The sequence below is a fragment of the Musca domestica genome, unplaced genomic scaffold (genome assembly GCF_030504385.1).
Source record: "Musca domestica strain aabys unplaced genomic scaffold, Musca_domestica.polishedcontigs.V.1.1 3, whole genome shotgun sequence".
NCBI lineage: Eukaryota > Metazoa > Arthropoda > Insecta > Diptera > Muscidae > Musca > Musca domestica.
This window is the reverse complement of record NW_026712299.1, coordinates 26,178,431-26,196,376: the sequence shown is the minus strand read 5'-3', so window position 1 is coordinate 26,196,376 and position 17,946 is coordinate 26,178,431. Positions and strand designations below refer to the sequence as shown.

At 35.4% G+C, this 17,946-nt stretch overlaps 1 long non-coding RNA gene across 1 annotated transcript; it reads left to right on the top strand.

Moving 5' to 3' along the window:
• The first annotated feature begins 1,324 nt into the window (after positions 1-1,324).
• LOC131803432 (uncharacterized) lies at positions 1,325-2,154 on the top strand. Its single transcript, XR_009342570.1, has 3 exons — positions 1,325-1,586; positions 1,642-1,795; positions 1,930-2,154. It is a non-coding gene; the product is annotated as an uncharacterized LOC131803432 (long non-coding RNA).
• The last annotated feature ends 15,792 nt before the right edge of the window (positions 2,155-17,946 follow it).

Sequence of the window (17,946 nt, the reverse complement as noted above, 5' to 3'; positions counted from 1 at the left end):
TCCTTTTCGTTAGTGTCACACCTGTCCAATGCGGACGTAGTTTTTTATTGAATTATTTTATTTTCCAGGAGATTTAATTAAATAAAGTGTTGTTTATTCACCTTTGGATTCCATGAAATATATATTGGCTAATTAAAGTGCATTGTGTAAATATTTGCATATCATCCATTAAATATTCATGCATAAATTTGTGAGTGATGCGGTTCGCAGTTCTTTTATTCTGGGAACTCAATTTGATGGTCCTTTTGTAGGATACTGCAGGAATTTTCACAAGAAACAGATATCCAGATGCGTTTAAAATTATATATAAGTTGATCTTCGTTTTCTATTTTTTAACAGAATGACAAAATAAAAGGCTTTTTGAAACTTCGCGGTGATTATATTAGTTGTGTTCCAGAACCTGCAAATTAGTACTAATTAGCACTAATTCTGCTACAACGCGTTCCCGTACTCCAAAAACTAGCAAAACTTGCAGCTCTCTCGAGAAAAAAATGGCGCTGATTGGTGCACATTTCTGCTTGTTTTAGCTACATGAATTTGGCCGAGCAGAAATGTGCATATTGTAAATTTGACATTTAATTGGCAGGGCTAACAAGGTTGAAAAATGTATTGATACATTTCAATAAAGAAAATGATCAACTTGAAAACTAAAGGAAAAACTAATATTTGTCGTGCAAAAAAACAAAAAGAGAAAATATGGAGCAACTGATGTATTCCCTTTTGGATGATTCCAGCAGTGAAGAGGACTGGCTGAATGAGGAATCAGATTATTAATTATTATTATAAATTATTAATTTTAACTTATCGTCTTCAATACTCATTTTTTAAATGTTGGCGCTCTTTTCAGTAAGGTTTCACCAGTCCGATTTATGCTGTTTACTTTTGGAATTTTGAATTTTGACATTTTATCGCATTTCTGCTAATTTTCCGTTCCTTTATTTTTTGAGCAAACCTAAATGAGAATGACATTTCGAACTGTTCTCTCTTCTGCTAGTTTTCCCAGCAGTCCGCTTGCCATTACAATTTAATACCCATCCAATTGTATGCTACTTTGTCAATAGGAAAAAATGAAATAAAAATGGTTTATAGCATACAACTAGCATCCGATTTGGATGAGTCGCATTGCTATTACATTGTGGAACAAAATCCATATTAGAATTAAAGAACAAAACAAAATATAATAAAATGTGTCCATCGCACTTGCATCTGAATCGGATGCCTTTGTATTGTTTTGTAAAGTTTTTTTGTGTGCAACAACACCGTTATTCATTTTTGATGCTTCTTTCTTTTTTAAAGCAAAATTTTATTCTATAAAATGATTTTGAAATTGCAAGTTGTGTATATTGAAAAAAGTTAATAAAATAAAATAAATTAATAAAATAAGAATATAGTAAGTGTTGTGTGTTAAATAAGTTAAATAAAATGTTAGGATTCAGTAGGAAAAATTTAAGAGATTAAAGAAAGTGGAAGCAGACAATTTAAAAAAGAAATGCACACTTGAGGACGGACTGTTTGGAAAACAATGATATTGTACTAAATGAGCAGATTTCATGCATTCCAAAATTGTAGAAGATTTTGGAAAATATGTAAGAATATTAAAATCTCTCCGTTATAATCCATTAATAATTTAATTTCCTTCAGGTTAGTATAATAAAAATTATAATTTCGCTAGATGGCCTTATTAAAAACTTCTGCAATATTATTGACATTTCTATAATATTACCTTACAACTATGATGGTACCCAAAATAAAAAGGCGTTTAAGGAATTTAAACTTTTAAACATGGCCATTTTCGGTAAGTTAAATTTTTTCTTACATATTTATTGAAAAGTGATATTATATTACCTTAAAATGTAATCCATTAGTCTATTCTATAGTATAACTGTTTAATATTAAAAAATTGTTCTATATTTTCTATCCTTATTTCAGAAGCTGTCACATGTGAAGGATTCAATGAACAGGATTACGCCAAAAAAATTAGAAATTGTTTCAAATTCCCTAAGGTCATACACTTCCGAACAATATCCTACAATTAAAAAACTGGAAAGACTCAATTTTTTCCTTTAGTTTAAGCTTTGTTTCTTCCCACGTCTTTTGAATAAGTTTTATGAATTACTTTTTTATGCATTATTTCTCATTATAATAAGAATATTTTATTGTTCTGTTCTATATTACGAATATTTTAATAAAAAACAGCTGAAATTTAAGTTCCTAAAATTTCGATGGAATCTAAAATGTTGATGGAATTGGACCCATCCAACCTTCGCTTACAATGTTGATAGATTTCGGACCCATCCAACATTCGCTTACGTTGTCGGTCGATTTTGGACCCATCCAACATTCGCTTACATTGTCGGTAGATTTCGGACTCGTCTGACGGCCTAGGCCATCGCTGTGTAAATGTAAGTAGAAATTGTATACAGGCTTTGGATGGGTCGCACCTACATTGTCATTGGTCTCAGATGGAAGATGTATGTGCTAAAAAATCCGCTGGGTTACTACTAAAAAAGTACTGGAACACAACTATTGATAACCCAGAGTGGCAGAATTGCCATGTGACAAATTTTTGAATTCTGGTGAGGTAGGTTGTTTGTTGGTGCTGTCAAACTTAGACGAGCAAAAAAGATCATCGTCAATTATTGGCACTAAAAAACGTCATTGAAATCTAATCCATCGAATACATATGGATGACAACCAGGCACCATTAAACGAAATTTTTTCTTGAGACCTGCTGCGCTATGTGGGACTATAGCCTATGTAATCCTAAGAGTTGATTTGCATAATCCTCAGAGTTAATTGGATCAATAACAACTCCTTGGTTTTAGTATTGCGGCCACTGAATTTGAATGGGTTTTGCCTAGTTTCTGTAGGTCTAAACTTTTTAGTTTTTATACCCTAAACCTCGTTGTGGTAAGGATATTATGTTCTTGTGCATTTGTTTGTAACATGGAGAAGAAAACGAGATAGACCCATAGCTACTTTTGAGGATCTTCAGTCCTTCTGTCCGTCCGTCTTACCATGTACTTTTGTGAACAAAATGCAGGTCGCATTTATTATCCGATTGAAATTAAATTTTCCACAAATCATTTGGCTGGCCCAAGTACAAATTCTATTGAAATTGGTGGGAATCGGTTCAAATTCAGATATAGCTCCCATATACATCTTCAACCGATTTCGGATTAATTGTGCACCAAATGGCTAATAACCCAAACGAACTGAATTTCGCCACTTCCAAATGAAGTGGCAAGTACATAAAATTTGGTCAAAATCGGTTAAGATATAGCTTTGGCTCCCATATATATGTTTTCGCTCCACAACAATGATCTTTGGTACCAAATATCTTATACTGCTCCGAAATAAATGCCTAAATTTTTTCTAGATCGGTTCAAATTTGAATCTAGATTCCATACATATATTTATCCGATTTCAGGTTTAATGTGCACTAAATGGCTGATATCAGCTCAAATGAACTAAATTTTGGCACTTCTAACGGAATTCAGTCAAGTAGCAATTACATCAAGTACATTAGTGGAAAACTGTCCAGATATAGCTATAGCTCCAATACATATGTCCGACTTTATGTCCCTCACATGCGTATCAAATACAGCCTAGAAATACCTCTGTCCTTTGCATATAGCTCCCATATATATCTTCAACCAATTATGGATTGGTGCACAATTGGCCAATATCAGTACAAAAGTCCTGAATTTTGGCATACCCGACCGAATTCAATCTAAAACCAGTAAAGAAAGTCCTAAAGTCGGGCGTGGCCGATTTTATGATACCCTACACCACTTTGCTAATTTAGTTGAGCTCCACATAACAATTAAAAGTTTTTATGGGAGAATTCAATTATACACTCTATGATTATAATTATGATTTAAAATTCAAAAGACTAAATATGCCGAAGCATTTGTATCTTTTAAATTCGGATTTGTATTGCCCATATGATGCATAATTAATTTGAAATCAGATAAAGATATATATGGGAACTATATCCAAATCTGAACCGATCTCGATAAAATTTGGCAAAGATATTTCTGAGCTGTATTTCATATATTTCCCTGAATATCGAATACAACAAATCGGATGAAAAATATATATGGGATCTATAGCTATATCTGAAACGATCTTCACCAAATTTGGCATACTACTCAATTCGGTCGTATGTGCCAAATTCCATCCCATTTGGACAAATATTAGACGTTTGGTGCACAATAAAAGGTAAATCGGACGAATTTATATATGGGTGCTATATCCAGATCTGAACCGATCTCGATAAAATTTAGCAAAGGTATTTCTGAGTTACATTTGATATATTTCCCCAAATATTGTTGTTACAGAGTGCATATTACGGCTGCGGAGGACAAAAATAACAAATCGAATGAACAATATATATGGGAGCTATAGCTATATCTGAACCGATTTCGATCAAATTTGGCATCCTTTTTTTCATGCCTAATTTGGTTGTATGTGCAAAATTCCATATTATTCGGGCTGATATTACACGTTTGGTGCACAATAAAAGGCAAATCGGACGAAGATATATATGGGAGCTATATCTAAATTTTTACCGATTATCTCCAATTTCAATAGGGCCAAACAAATGTTGTTTGGAAAATTTCATCTCAATCGAATAATAAATGCGACCTGCATTTTGTTCACAAGAATACATGGACAGACGGACTGACATGCATAAATCAACTCAGAAAGTAATTCTTTGCAGATCATCAAAAGGATCAACTATGGGTCCATCTCGTTTCCTTTTGCCTGTTACAAACAAATGCACAAAGACATAATACCCTGGCCAACTTGTGGTGTAGGGTATAAAAAGTATATCGAATTCGGAAAAAGTCTATTCAGATATAGCTATAGCTCCCATGCATAGGTTTCATCCGATTTGGTGTTTAAGTCACCCTTATGCGTAATATGTACCACACAAGAATGATGTTTGGTATCAGATATCAGATATTGCCCAGAAATATCTCTGTCAAATTGTATAAAGATCGGTTCTAATTTGTATCCCATATATATCTTCAACAGATTTTGTATTAATTGTATTCCAAATGGCCAATATCTGTACAAAGTCCTAGGTTTTGGCTCTTCCGACTGAATTCAGTCTAGTAGCAAGTACATTAAAATTGGTGAAAATCGGGTCATATACAGCTATAGCTCCGATATATATATGTTTCATCCGATATGAAGTTGTAAGTGCCTCACATGCGTAATATGCACTCTACAAGAATGATCTTTTGTACCAGATATGAAATACAGCCTAGAAATACCTCTATCAAATTTAATCAAGATCAGTTCTGATTTTTCTATACATTCGATATACATCTTCATACGGTTTTACGATTATTGTCCACCATATAAATATCATCCCAAATTGAATAGATTTTTTTTAAATTCAAGCGAATTTTACTATAATTTATATAATATAATTCTTATCGAAGTCATATCATGCACTGTACAGAAATGTTATGTTATGTTAAAATCGTATGTTTATGATTTCGTTTTGTTTATTTTCCTTTTCGAGTCGACGTTAATGATCGGGAAATTTCAGTGAAAAGAAAGCCAAATAGACACTATAACACACTCACCTGACTCACCAACAAATAAACTATTTTTATACCTTCCACCTTGGGTATATTAACTTTGTCATTCCGTTTGTAACATCCTTAAATATTCGTCGTCGACCCCATAAAGTATATATATTCATAATCAGCATAAAATTCTAAGTCGATTTAATGGTGTCCGTCTGTCTGTCTGTTGAAATCACGATACAGCCCACATTATTTGACGTAGAGCGCCAAAATTTAGCAGAGTAATTTGTATTGTGTCTAGGATGGTTGGTATTGAAAATGAGATATATCGGTCGACGTTCTTGTATAGGCCCCATATAAAGGTACCTCCCGATATTCGGTATTTTGATTATTTTTGACACATTTGTTCACGGATTTGTCTGGAAATTGGTATTTGTAGGTCATAACGGGTCCCTGAACATGTGGCAAAACATTGCATGTATAGGTCCACCTCCCGATATTCGGTATTTTAGTTTTTTTTTTGCCACATTTTTTTCAGGGATTTGTCTAAAAACTGGTATTTGCTGGTCATAATGGGCTCCAGCTCCGGTAGCGAAACATTGCATGTATGGGTCCACGATTTGGTATAGCCCCCATATAACGGTACATCTCGATATTCGGTATTTTGATGGTTTTTCCCACATTTTTTCACTGATTTGATTAAAAATTGGTTTTTGTAGGTCATAATGGGTCCTAGTTCGTGTGGCGAAACATTGTAATTATAGGTCCACGTTTTGGTATAGCACCCATATAACGGTACCTCCCGATATTCGGTAATTTGATGATTTTTGCCACATTTTTTCACGGATTTGTCTGAAAATTGATATTTGTTGGTCATAATGGGTTCCAGCTCCGGTGGCGAAACATTGCATGCATGGGTCCATGATTTGATATAGCCTCCATATAATGTTACCTTCCGATATACGGTATTTTGATGGTTTTTGCCACATTTCTTCTAATGTTTCTTTTACCCTAAGGTGGAGGGTATTAAAAGTTTGGCTCGGTCGAACTTAATGTTTTTATACCCTACAACACTATGTGTTGGGGGTATTATAAGTTTGATTGGGCCAGAATTTATGTAACACCTCAAAATATTGGTTTCCCATATAGGAAAGTATATATGGATCTTCCTAGCTCGCCAAGCTGAGTCGATCTATATGTATGTCCGTCCGTCCGTCTGTCCATGTTAATTTGTAATCACTCTACAGGTCGCAATTATGGCCCGATCCTTACGAAATTTTGCACGAAGATGGGGTTAGGGTCAGAATAGAAGCCTATTTCTTTTGGAGATGATCGTCAAATGTTTAGGGGTTGAAATGGACCAAATACTGAAAAATGTCGGATTTTGCAGTAGCTATACAGGTCGCAATCATAGAACAATCGACGCGGAATTTCACATGTAGCTAGAGTTTAGGGCATGGAAGAAGCCTACCATCGGATAATATTTAGCGGGTAAAATAAAAAAAATTCAAAAATTTTCATTAAACCACGAATATTTTAAATACCGGCGAAATCACAAAGTCATGACAAGGTTACTTTTGACCTTTACATTGATGTTAACATCCAGCAAATCGGATATATAGCAAAATATGTGCGATATATATACCTTTTGTGTTGAAAAAATTCAAAAATTTTCATTAAACCACGAATATTTTAAATACCGGCGAAATCACAAAGTCATGACAAGGTTACTTTTGACCTTTACATTGATGTTAACATCCAGCAAATCGGATATATAGCAAAATATGTGCAATATATATGTCTATCAAAGAAGATATGCTTGAAAGATGTCTTTTCTCATTAATTCAGAATGACCTCTTGGCAGAAAAGAAAAAATGTCTAAAAAATCGCATAAAAATATCTATCTAAAGATGAAAATATTGATTTTGTAATATTTTCTCATATTTTTTCAATTTTGTCATATTTTTGGCATATTTTCATTTTGAATTAAACATTTGGTAATATTTCTAAAGCTTACAAAACTAAGTAGTTAGGATATCAGGATATCATATACAGATCGCATTTATGACCCGATCCTTACGTGGGGATAAGATGAGGTTCAGAATGGAAGCCTACTCTTTTTGGAGATGATCGCCATATATTAAGGGGTTGAAATGGACCAAAAAACTGTAAAATTGTCAGCAGGTCGTAATTATCGCCCGATCCTCACGCACATTTGAATGGGGGTTACCGGACATTGCAAAAGCCAAGCAGTTTTGGATGGCCATCCAAAAATATTCAATGTGTGAAATAGTTTGCCAACTTTTGTAGACAAAATACGAAAATGTCCATTCCAGTGACTTTTTGGAGAATTCACAAATGCAGGAAAGACACACTTCTGACTATCTCATATAGATGCGTTTCAGTCAAAAATCAATAATAAATGTTAATCTTTTGCCACTTCTGAGAGATTATAGGTCTTTGGGAAATATTGGTTCCAGATCTAGGAAGACCATCTACGTGCAACATCTACCAATAAATTGGAAATGAGCAAATTAGTTTAAGTTGCTATTATTCGAAAATTAGAGAACGAAACCTGACGAAACCTGGATTTCTTTTATTATTTGTCACAATATCTTGCGGAATTCTTTCGAGTATCTCGCCTATATAAACTGTATCGTTTATTATAGTGTTGTAGGGTATTCAACGGTCGGCCCCGCTCGACTGTAGCCTTTGCTTACTTGTTTTACTTGTTTTTATCTGTGTAGTATTTTCAGATAAGCCTACGCATCATCACATCTTCTCTGGCTGCTGTACCAAGCCAGCCTTCAACTTTTCTAGAGCTGCTGTTGATGCGGTAAGCCATCAACAAACTTTACGTCTGAAATATTCATGAAGTCGCTACTAAGTTATGCTGCCACAAAATTGCGTGCCATCAGTGTTCAGATGTGCAGATGCGCTATGCCGTCACCTTACTATACGTGCCACCACTGAGTAGACGTTCTTGCCTTACGTTCTTGTCCAACATCAAACGGTTTACAATATGGGTGGCATTCAAATGGAAAGGAGCGAAAATAATATTTCTAGACAAGATATCGAACTGAACTCTGATTATAAATATTGATATCTTAAATCAAAAAAATTGTGGTTCCATCATATAACGAATGTTGGGAATTTAAAAACCGATTTCGATGTTCAACCGATTTTGTGTAATCGATGCTTAGACGTCTATTACGTCCAAAAACCTCTGAGTGAAAATATGCAACATTTTACACAATTATGGAGAAGATGTATAAGAATGTAAAGCCACATCCTCACATTGAGTCAACAGAACGCGAAATCAGCCATCCGATTCCTCTTTTACCTCCCACCATAGTATGGAGTCTATTAAGTTTGTCATAACGTTTTAAATTCTATGTCGATTTAGCAATGTCCGTTCGTCTGTTCGTCCGTAAAAATCATTCTTGCTTCCGAACCAAATAAAGTTTTTTTTTTACTCAAATGTATAGTATGTCTGCAGGATTTTTGTTATTGAAAACGGGCCATGTAGGTTCATGTTTTGGTACCTCCTTATTTTCGGTATTTTGGTGATTTAAGCGACATTATTCACCCGAAATGTCTCATATTTGGTATTTGAAATTCGTAATGCATACTACAACCTAAGACAGAAAATTGTATATGCAGGTCCATGTCTTCGTATAGCCCCCATATAACGGTACCCCCCGATATTCGGTTCTTTGATAATTTTGGCGACATTATTCAACCGAATTGTTTCAAATTAGGTATTTTAAGTACGTAACGGATATTACAGCCTACAGAAAATCGTATATGCAGGTCCACGTCTTCGTAGAGCCCTCATATAACGATACCTCCCGATATTCGGTATTTTTATGATTTTAGCCCCATTTTCTAACGGAATGGTCTGAAAATCCACACAAGGAGTTCCATGTCAGTACCTTACTCCCTGAGAGAGAATTGTCTGTACAGGTCCACGATATCGTATATCACCCATATAACGGTAACCCCAGATATTCGGTATTTTTATGATTTTACCCACATTTATCAACGGAATTGGTTGAAAATCCACGCAAGGAGTTCCTTGTGGGTACTTTATCCCTTTGAATAGAATTATCTATATAGGTCCGCGATAGTAGCCGTTTTTTTCAACGGAAGTCTACACAAGGAGTTCTTTTTGAGTATTTTAGCTCCTGAAAGAGAATTTTCTATATAGGTCCACGATATCATATAGCCCCCATACAACGGTACTCCACACATTTCGGTATTTTGATGATTTTAGTCACATTTTTCAACAGAATTGTCTAAAATTCTACACAAGGAGTTCTTTATGAGTACTTTACCCCCAAACATAGATTTATCAATATAGGTCCACAACATCGCATATCCCCCCCATATATCGTCACCTTCCGATATTTGGTATTTTAAAGATTTTAACAGAATTTTTAATAGATTTTATTTTTTTGAAAATTGTCTAATTCGTTTCAAATGGTGGAGGGTATTCAAAGTTCGGCCTGGCCGAACTTACTGCTCTTTTACTTTTTTTTTCGAGATTCGCATTTGAATATTGTAATGGGTTATGACAAAAGTTGCCTATACAGGTCCACGTCGTCGTATTTTTAACGGATTATATATGTTTGAAAATTGCCAAATTCGTTCGAAATGGTGAAGTGTGTATAGCTATATTGAAAAAAATGTTGAAAAGTAATAATGCTCGTAAATGTATAATAATGTTTAAAGTAAGCACAACTTTTTTCTCCATATTAGAGAACTTGTTAAAATGAAATATATGAGTCCAGTATTTCTAATACCTCATCCACAATAGTTTAATACATTTAAGAAAAAAAAAAACAAGTAAAAAAACATTAAGTTCGGTCGGGCCAAACTTTTAATACCCTACCACCTTAGGGTAAAAGAAACAAATGCCGAATATCGGGAGGTACAGTTATATGGGGGCTACACCAAAACGTGGACCTATAATTACAATGTTTCGCCACACGAACTAGGACCCATTATGATCCACAACTACCAATTTTCAAAGAAATTCTTGAAAAAATGTGGCAAAAACCATCAAAATACCGAATATCGGAATGTACCGTTATATGGAGGCTATATCAAATCATGGACCCATGCATGCAATGTTTCGCCACCGGAGCTGGAACCCATTTTGACCAACAATTTGCAATTTTTCGACAAATCCGTGAAAAATGTGGCAAAAACCATTAAAATGCCGAATATCGGGAGGTACCGTTATATGGGGCTACACCAAAACGTGGACCTATAATTACAATGTTTCGCCACGCGAACTAGGACCTATTATGACCCACAAATACCAATTTTTAGACAAATCAGTGAAAAAATGTGGGAAAAACCATCAAAATACCGAATATCGGGAGGTATCGTTATATGGGGGCTATACCAAATCATGGACCCATACATGCAATGTTTCGCCACCGGAGCTGGAAACCATTATGACCCACAAATACCAATTTTTAGACAAATCCGTGAAAAAATGTGGCAAAAAAAAACGAAAATACCGAATATCGGGAGGTGGACCTATACATGCAATGTTTTGCCACACGCTCAGGTACCTACAAATACCAATTTCCAGACAAATCCATGAAAAAATGTGGCATAAATCATCAAAATACCGAATATCGGGAGGTACCGTTATATGGGAACTATACCAGAACGTGGACCGATATATCTCACTTTCAATACCAACCATCCTCGACACAATGCCAAATAATGTGGGCTGTATCGTGATTTCGACAGACGGACAGACAGACAGACAGACAGACAGACAGACGGACATCGTTAAATCGACTTAGAAGTTTATGAATATATATACTTTATGGGGTTTAAGACGAATATTTAGGGATGTTACAAACGGAATGACAAAGTTAATATACCCTCCTTTCCAAGGCTCTTAACTGGAGCAGGATAAAAGCTTTAAGGATGTTGGAATCTCAATAACCGATATTGTCCATCTTCACACCTGTCCTAGCACTGACGCAAATATTAGGATTCGCAAGGTCGGAGCAAATTCGGATTAGCCTTTCTCTTTCTGTGCAAAATTTTTTTTTTTTTTTTAAAATTTTGACCTTTTGTGGGGGTGGTACCAGAAGGAGTGAACCGATATTGTTCATCTTAACACCAGACCTTGGGTTAATATAAATATTGGGATGTGTGAAATTTGAAGACAATCGGACTCTTACATACCATTTTATGAGAGTTGTAATTATTCAAAAGGAGTGGACCGATATTGCCCATCTCCGAACTCGATCTAAGTTTGACAAAAATATTACGTTGTAGCCAATTTGGACCAAACCGGATACTCCCTTCGAGAGTTATCGTGCGCACCAGCCAGCCAGCCAGACAGACAGACGGACGGACGGACGGACATCGCTAGATCGACTCCAAATGTTCTGAAACGGATTTGGTCCAAAGAGACCTAGGGTCTAAAACCGTTATTTCGACTAGGCACGTTTTGGCCGTATCAAATGATATATACCCTCTGTAGCCATATGGCTGAGGGTATAAAACTGATGAATCAATCTTGATGAAATTGGGCAGAGGTATTTCTGGGCTGTATCTGATAACTAGTACCAAATACCATTGATTTCGAATACATATTACGAATGTGAGGAACTTAAACACCAAATCAGATGAAACATATATATGGGAGCTATAGCTATATCTGAACCGATGTACACCAAATTTGAAGTACTCGTTTATAGAATAAATTTATGATATTAGTCATTTGATACACAAACAAGTAAAAAAGCTGTAAGTTCGGCCGGGCCGAACTTTTAATACCCTCCACCATTTGATACAAATTTAACAATTTTCTCAAAAAAAAAAATAAATAAATAAATAAATAAATAAAATCCCCTAAAAATCTGTTAAAATCTTAGAATACCTAATGTAGCCGTATAGTAGAGTCTATACGACGATGTGGACCTGCATAGGCAACTTTTGTCAAAAGCTATTACAATATTGAAATGCGAAACTTGAAAAAAAAATCTGTTTATAATGCACAGGAAATTTTTCTTTTTTTCATATGCTGTAATGTCGAACTTCACGAACTTCAAATACGAAATTTGAAACAATTCCGGTAAATAATGTCGCTAAAATCATCAAAATACCGAAGATCGGGGGGTACCGTTATATGGGGGCTATACGAAGGCGTGGACCTGCACAGACAACTTTCTGTGATAAGCTGCAGCATCCATTATGAACTTCAAATGCAAAATGTGAAACAATTCCGGTAAATAATGCCGCTAAAATCATCAAAATACCGAATATCGGGGGTACCGTTACATGGGGCTATACGAAGACGTGGACCTACATGGCCCATTTTCTGTCTTAGGATGTAGTATCTATTAAAAACGTTAAATACCAAATTTGAAACAATTCCGGTAAATAATGTCGCTAAAATGATCAAAATACCGAATATCGGGAGGTACCGTTATATGGGGGCTATACGAAGATGTGGACCTATATGGCCCATTTTCTGTTTTATGCTGTAGTATCTATTAAAAACGTTAAATACCAAATTTGAAACAATTCCGGTAAATAATGTCGCTAAAATTATCGAAATACCGAATATCGGGAGGTACCGTTATATGGGGGCTATACGAAGATGTGGACCTACATGGCCCATTTGCTGTCTTATGCCGTAGCATCTATTATGAACTTTAAATATTAATTAAAAACGTCTAATACCACAATTGAAACAATTCCAGTAAAAAAATGTCGCTAGAATCATCAAAAAACCGCATATCGGGAGGTACCGTTGTATGGGGGCTATACGAAGACGTGGACCTACATGGCCCATTTTCAATACCAAAAGTCCTGCAGACATAGTACATGTTTGATTAAAATTTTATCAACCTACTCCATTTCGTTCGGAAGCTAGAGTGATTTCCACAGACGGACAGACGGATAGACGGACAGACGGACGGACATTGATAAATCGACATAGAATTTTATGCTGATCAAGAATATATATACTTTGTGGGGTCTAAAATGTATATTTCGAGGTGTTACAAACGGAATGGCAAACTTAATATACCCTCCATACTATGCTGGAGGGTATAAAAACCTGATATCGGATTAAGATATATATGAGAGCTATATCCTAATCTGGAGCGCATATTACACATGTTGGAAATATATGGGAGCTTTATCTATCCATCCGTTCACACTAAACCAAATTGTTCCACATTTAGTACCATTTGGTAAAATTCTCTCACTTACCACACATTTCCAAAACCCTATAAAATTTTAGATTTTTAGCTTTATCCGTTGAAAAATACCAAGTAGTACCATTTTGGAACATCACCTAAATTTAACTCCATCAGTGACTCCAGCTTCATCCGCAGAATTCGTATGCAGAATTTTCAAAAACATAAATTACATACATTTATCACAACCTCCACCAGTGAACCTCATTCTAAATTTAAGAGTTCTAGCTCTACTATTTCCTCAAGTCCAAAGGGTAACACTTTTAATACCTTTTTTATACTTTTCGAATCGTACTAGAATCAATTTCAAAATTAGTTTGCCAATTACTTGACTATTTAACAAAATTAAATGAAATCAGTCAGTATTGCCGACTGCTGCATACCCTCAGCCAATGTTCGGTTATTCAAATACTTGCGTTATGAATATTCAAACTGTTGACTCTTCATTGGAGTGTTTCCGAAGGAGTGGCCCAATATTTTCTATTTCGTATAGGACATAAGTCTAAAAAAATATATTAAAACGTTTAAGTTTTGGATTTAATATCGACTGCTTGTTTCACTTAGATATTTCATAATGTTTAGAGAAGTTCGCGTTTTATGAGAGTTATAATTATTTAAATTTTTCATCCATTGTGGGGGAGGTACCAGAAGGAGTGCTTATGTGCTTAATGGTTATTCCAAATTTTGGCTCATTGCGGGGGATGTACCAGAAGGAGTGGTCCGTTCTTCATACCAGGGCTTGTGTTAGTGGAAATTTTGCGAAATTTGAAGATAATCGGACTCTTAATTAAAATTTTATAAACGTACCAGAAGGAGTGGTCCGATGTTTACCATCTTCACACCAGATCTTGCTCGAACAGTGTTGGGATGTATGAAATTTCAGAAGATGCTAATTTCGCGTTGTATGAGTTTCATGGTTATTCAAAATGTTGACCCTTTGTGAGGGAAGTGCCAGAAGGAGTGGACCGATATCACACCAGACCTTGTGCAATTCGAAGACTATCGGACTCTTACATCACATTTTATAAGATTTATAATTATTCAAAATGTTGACCCTTTGTGGGGGAGGTCCATTTTCGCACCTGACCTAGCACTAAAGCAAATACTAGCATTTGCTAAGTTGGATATTAGTATGATTTTTTTTTTTTTTTTGAAAATTTCGACCTTTTGTGGGGGTTGTACTGGAAAGAGTGGACTCTAAGTTTGATAATCATATTGCGATATACCAAGTTTGGACCAAATCAGATACTTCCTACGAGAGATATCCAGACAGACAGACGGACGGACATCGCTAGATCGACTTCAACTGACCTGAAACGGATTTGGCCCAGAGAGACCTAGGGTCTAAAACCGTTATTTCGATGAGGCACGTTTTGGCCGTATCAAATGATATATACCCTCTCGAGCCACATGACTGAGGGCATAATTAATATTGATTCTACTTTTGTGTCGAGAGGCCATTCTGAAGAAAATTAATAATTGGTTAAAAACTAAATATTTGGTCATAGAAGTTTGATCAGGAAATATAACCCGCTATACTTTTCAATTGGCGCACAACATTTATTTAATTTACCCAAGCAGGAGAAGGAAAATATCGCCTAAATAACAATGTCTGCATTGCGAAAGTCACTTCATAAACATAACGACAACAGTCAGTACCCATGTCAAATGCCGTTCAGACGTAACTGACGGCTTATTTGTTTGCTTATTTTGGTTGCGTGTGCCGACACGGAGTATGAGTCTACGGTAATTCGTAATTCATGTTTGTCGATGTCTTTAATGAAGAAAGACCAAACTTATTCATTTAAAAAATTAAAACATTACTCCCATTCCATTAATTGTTGTTTTTATATCGAACAACAGCATCCCAGTAGGTTATGATTTATTGGAGTTTGTGTTTCCTCTACAAAGAGATGATAATTAATGAATAGCTGGCGAAGCCGTATGGTTCCTTATGGTAATGAATATTTATTCTTGATTAAAAATTTTGATTTGCCCCAAGGGGCTATTTCTTAGTTATACCCTACATCTTGTCACTCCGTTTGAAATATCCCTAAACATCCGTCGTAGTCCCCATAAAGTATATATATTCATATATTCATCAGCATAAAATTCTAAATTGATTTAGCGATGTTTGTCTGTTCGTCTGTCTGTTGAAATCACGATTCAGCCCACATAATATGACGTAGAGATTCAAAATTTGGTACAAAAATTTGTATTGTGTCTAGGGTAGTTGGTATTGAAAACATTACACATATAAGTCTACGTTTTCGTATAACCGTTATATATCAGTATATCAGTATATCTCGATATTCGGTATTTTGATGGTTTTAGTTACATTTTTTTACGAATTTGGCATTTGTAGATCGTAGTTCAAGCTCCGGTGTCGGAACATTGTATATACAGATTCACTTTTTCGTATACACCCGTCCGTCTGTGGAAATCACTCTAACGAAATGAAGTAGGTTGATAAAATTTTACTCAAATGTATATTATATCTACAGGACTTTTGGTATTGAAAATGGGCCATGTAGATTCACGTTTTGGTATAGCCCCCCTTTTATTGATATCTCCCTATTTTTGGTATTTTGATGATTTAAGCGACATTACTCACCCGAAATGTTTCAAATTTGGCATTTCAAATTCGTAATGGAAACTACAGCCTAAGATGGAAAATTGTCCGTGCACCGGAGTCGTGTAATATATATAGTATTTCAAGTTTGTAATGGATACTAAAGCCTATGACAGAAAATTGTCTGTGCAGGTCCACGTTTTCGTATAGCCACCATATAACGGAATCTCCCCATATTCGTTATTTCGATGATTTTAACGACATTATTGACCAGAATTGTTTTAAGTTTCTTATTTGAATATCGTAATGACCTATGAAAAAAAATGCGTATAGAGGTCCGTATCTTCTTTAAGACCCCAATATAACGGTAAGTCCTGATAATCGGCATTTTTTGATTTCTTCAGCATTTTTCAATCGATTTTGTTTTCAACATTTGAAAATTTCTCCCAAATGGTGGAGTGTATTAAAAGTTCGACCCAACCGAATTACTGATTTTTTTTTTACTTTTTTAATATTTTAACACTCCCAGATTAGATCATTAAGTAATGTATTATATTATTTTTATACCCTCAGCAATATGGCTACAGATACGGTCAAAACGTGCCTAGTCGAAATAACGGTTTTAGACCCTAGGTCTCTTTGGACCAAATCCGTTTTAGAACATTTGGAGTCGATCTAACGATGTCCATCCGTCCGTATATCTGGCTGGCTGGTGCGCACGATAACTCTTGAAGGGAGTATATGATTTGGTCCAAACTTGATACATTGTATTATTTTTGTCAAACTTAGATCGAGTTCGGAGATGGGCAATATCGGTCCACTCTTTCTGTTACCTCCCTCACAAAAGGTCGAAATTTTCAAAAAAATTATTTTTTGCACAGAAAGAGAAGCGATAATCCAAATTTGCTCCAACTTTGCAAATCTTAATATTTGCGTAAGTGCTAGGTCAAGTGTAACCAGTAAGGAAAGCTCAAAAGTCGGGCGGGGCCGACTATATGATACCCTACACCACAATGCATATTTAGTAGAGCTCTCGTAAAAAGGTTTATACAGGGCATTTCAGAGCTCTATGAGATATTTGGTACAAAATCAAAATCTATCTAATTCTATCGTGCATTTTACGAACTATAGCTATCTCTGAACCGGGTTTCTCCAAATTTTACGTATTAGCTTCTAGACTGAATTCGGTCTTATGTACGAAAATTCAGGTGATTTGGGCTGATATTGACCATTTAGTGCACATTTAACCCGAAATCGGATGAAGATATATATGGGAGCTATATCCAAATCTGAACCGATTTCGATAAAATTTAAAACAGCTATTCCTGTGCTCCATCTAATACCTGGTACCAAATATCACGGTTGTGGAGTGCATATTACGAATGTATAGGACTAAAACACTAAATCGGATGAAACATATATATGGTTGCTATATCTATATCTGAAACGATTTTCACTAAATTTGTAAGTATATGCTTCTAGGCTGAATTTGGTCCGATGTACTAAAATTCAGTCCATTTGGACTTATATCGGCCATTTGGTGCACAATTAACCCGAAATCGGATGAAGATATATATGGGGGCTA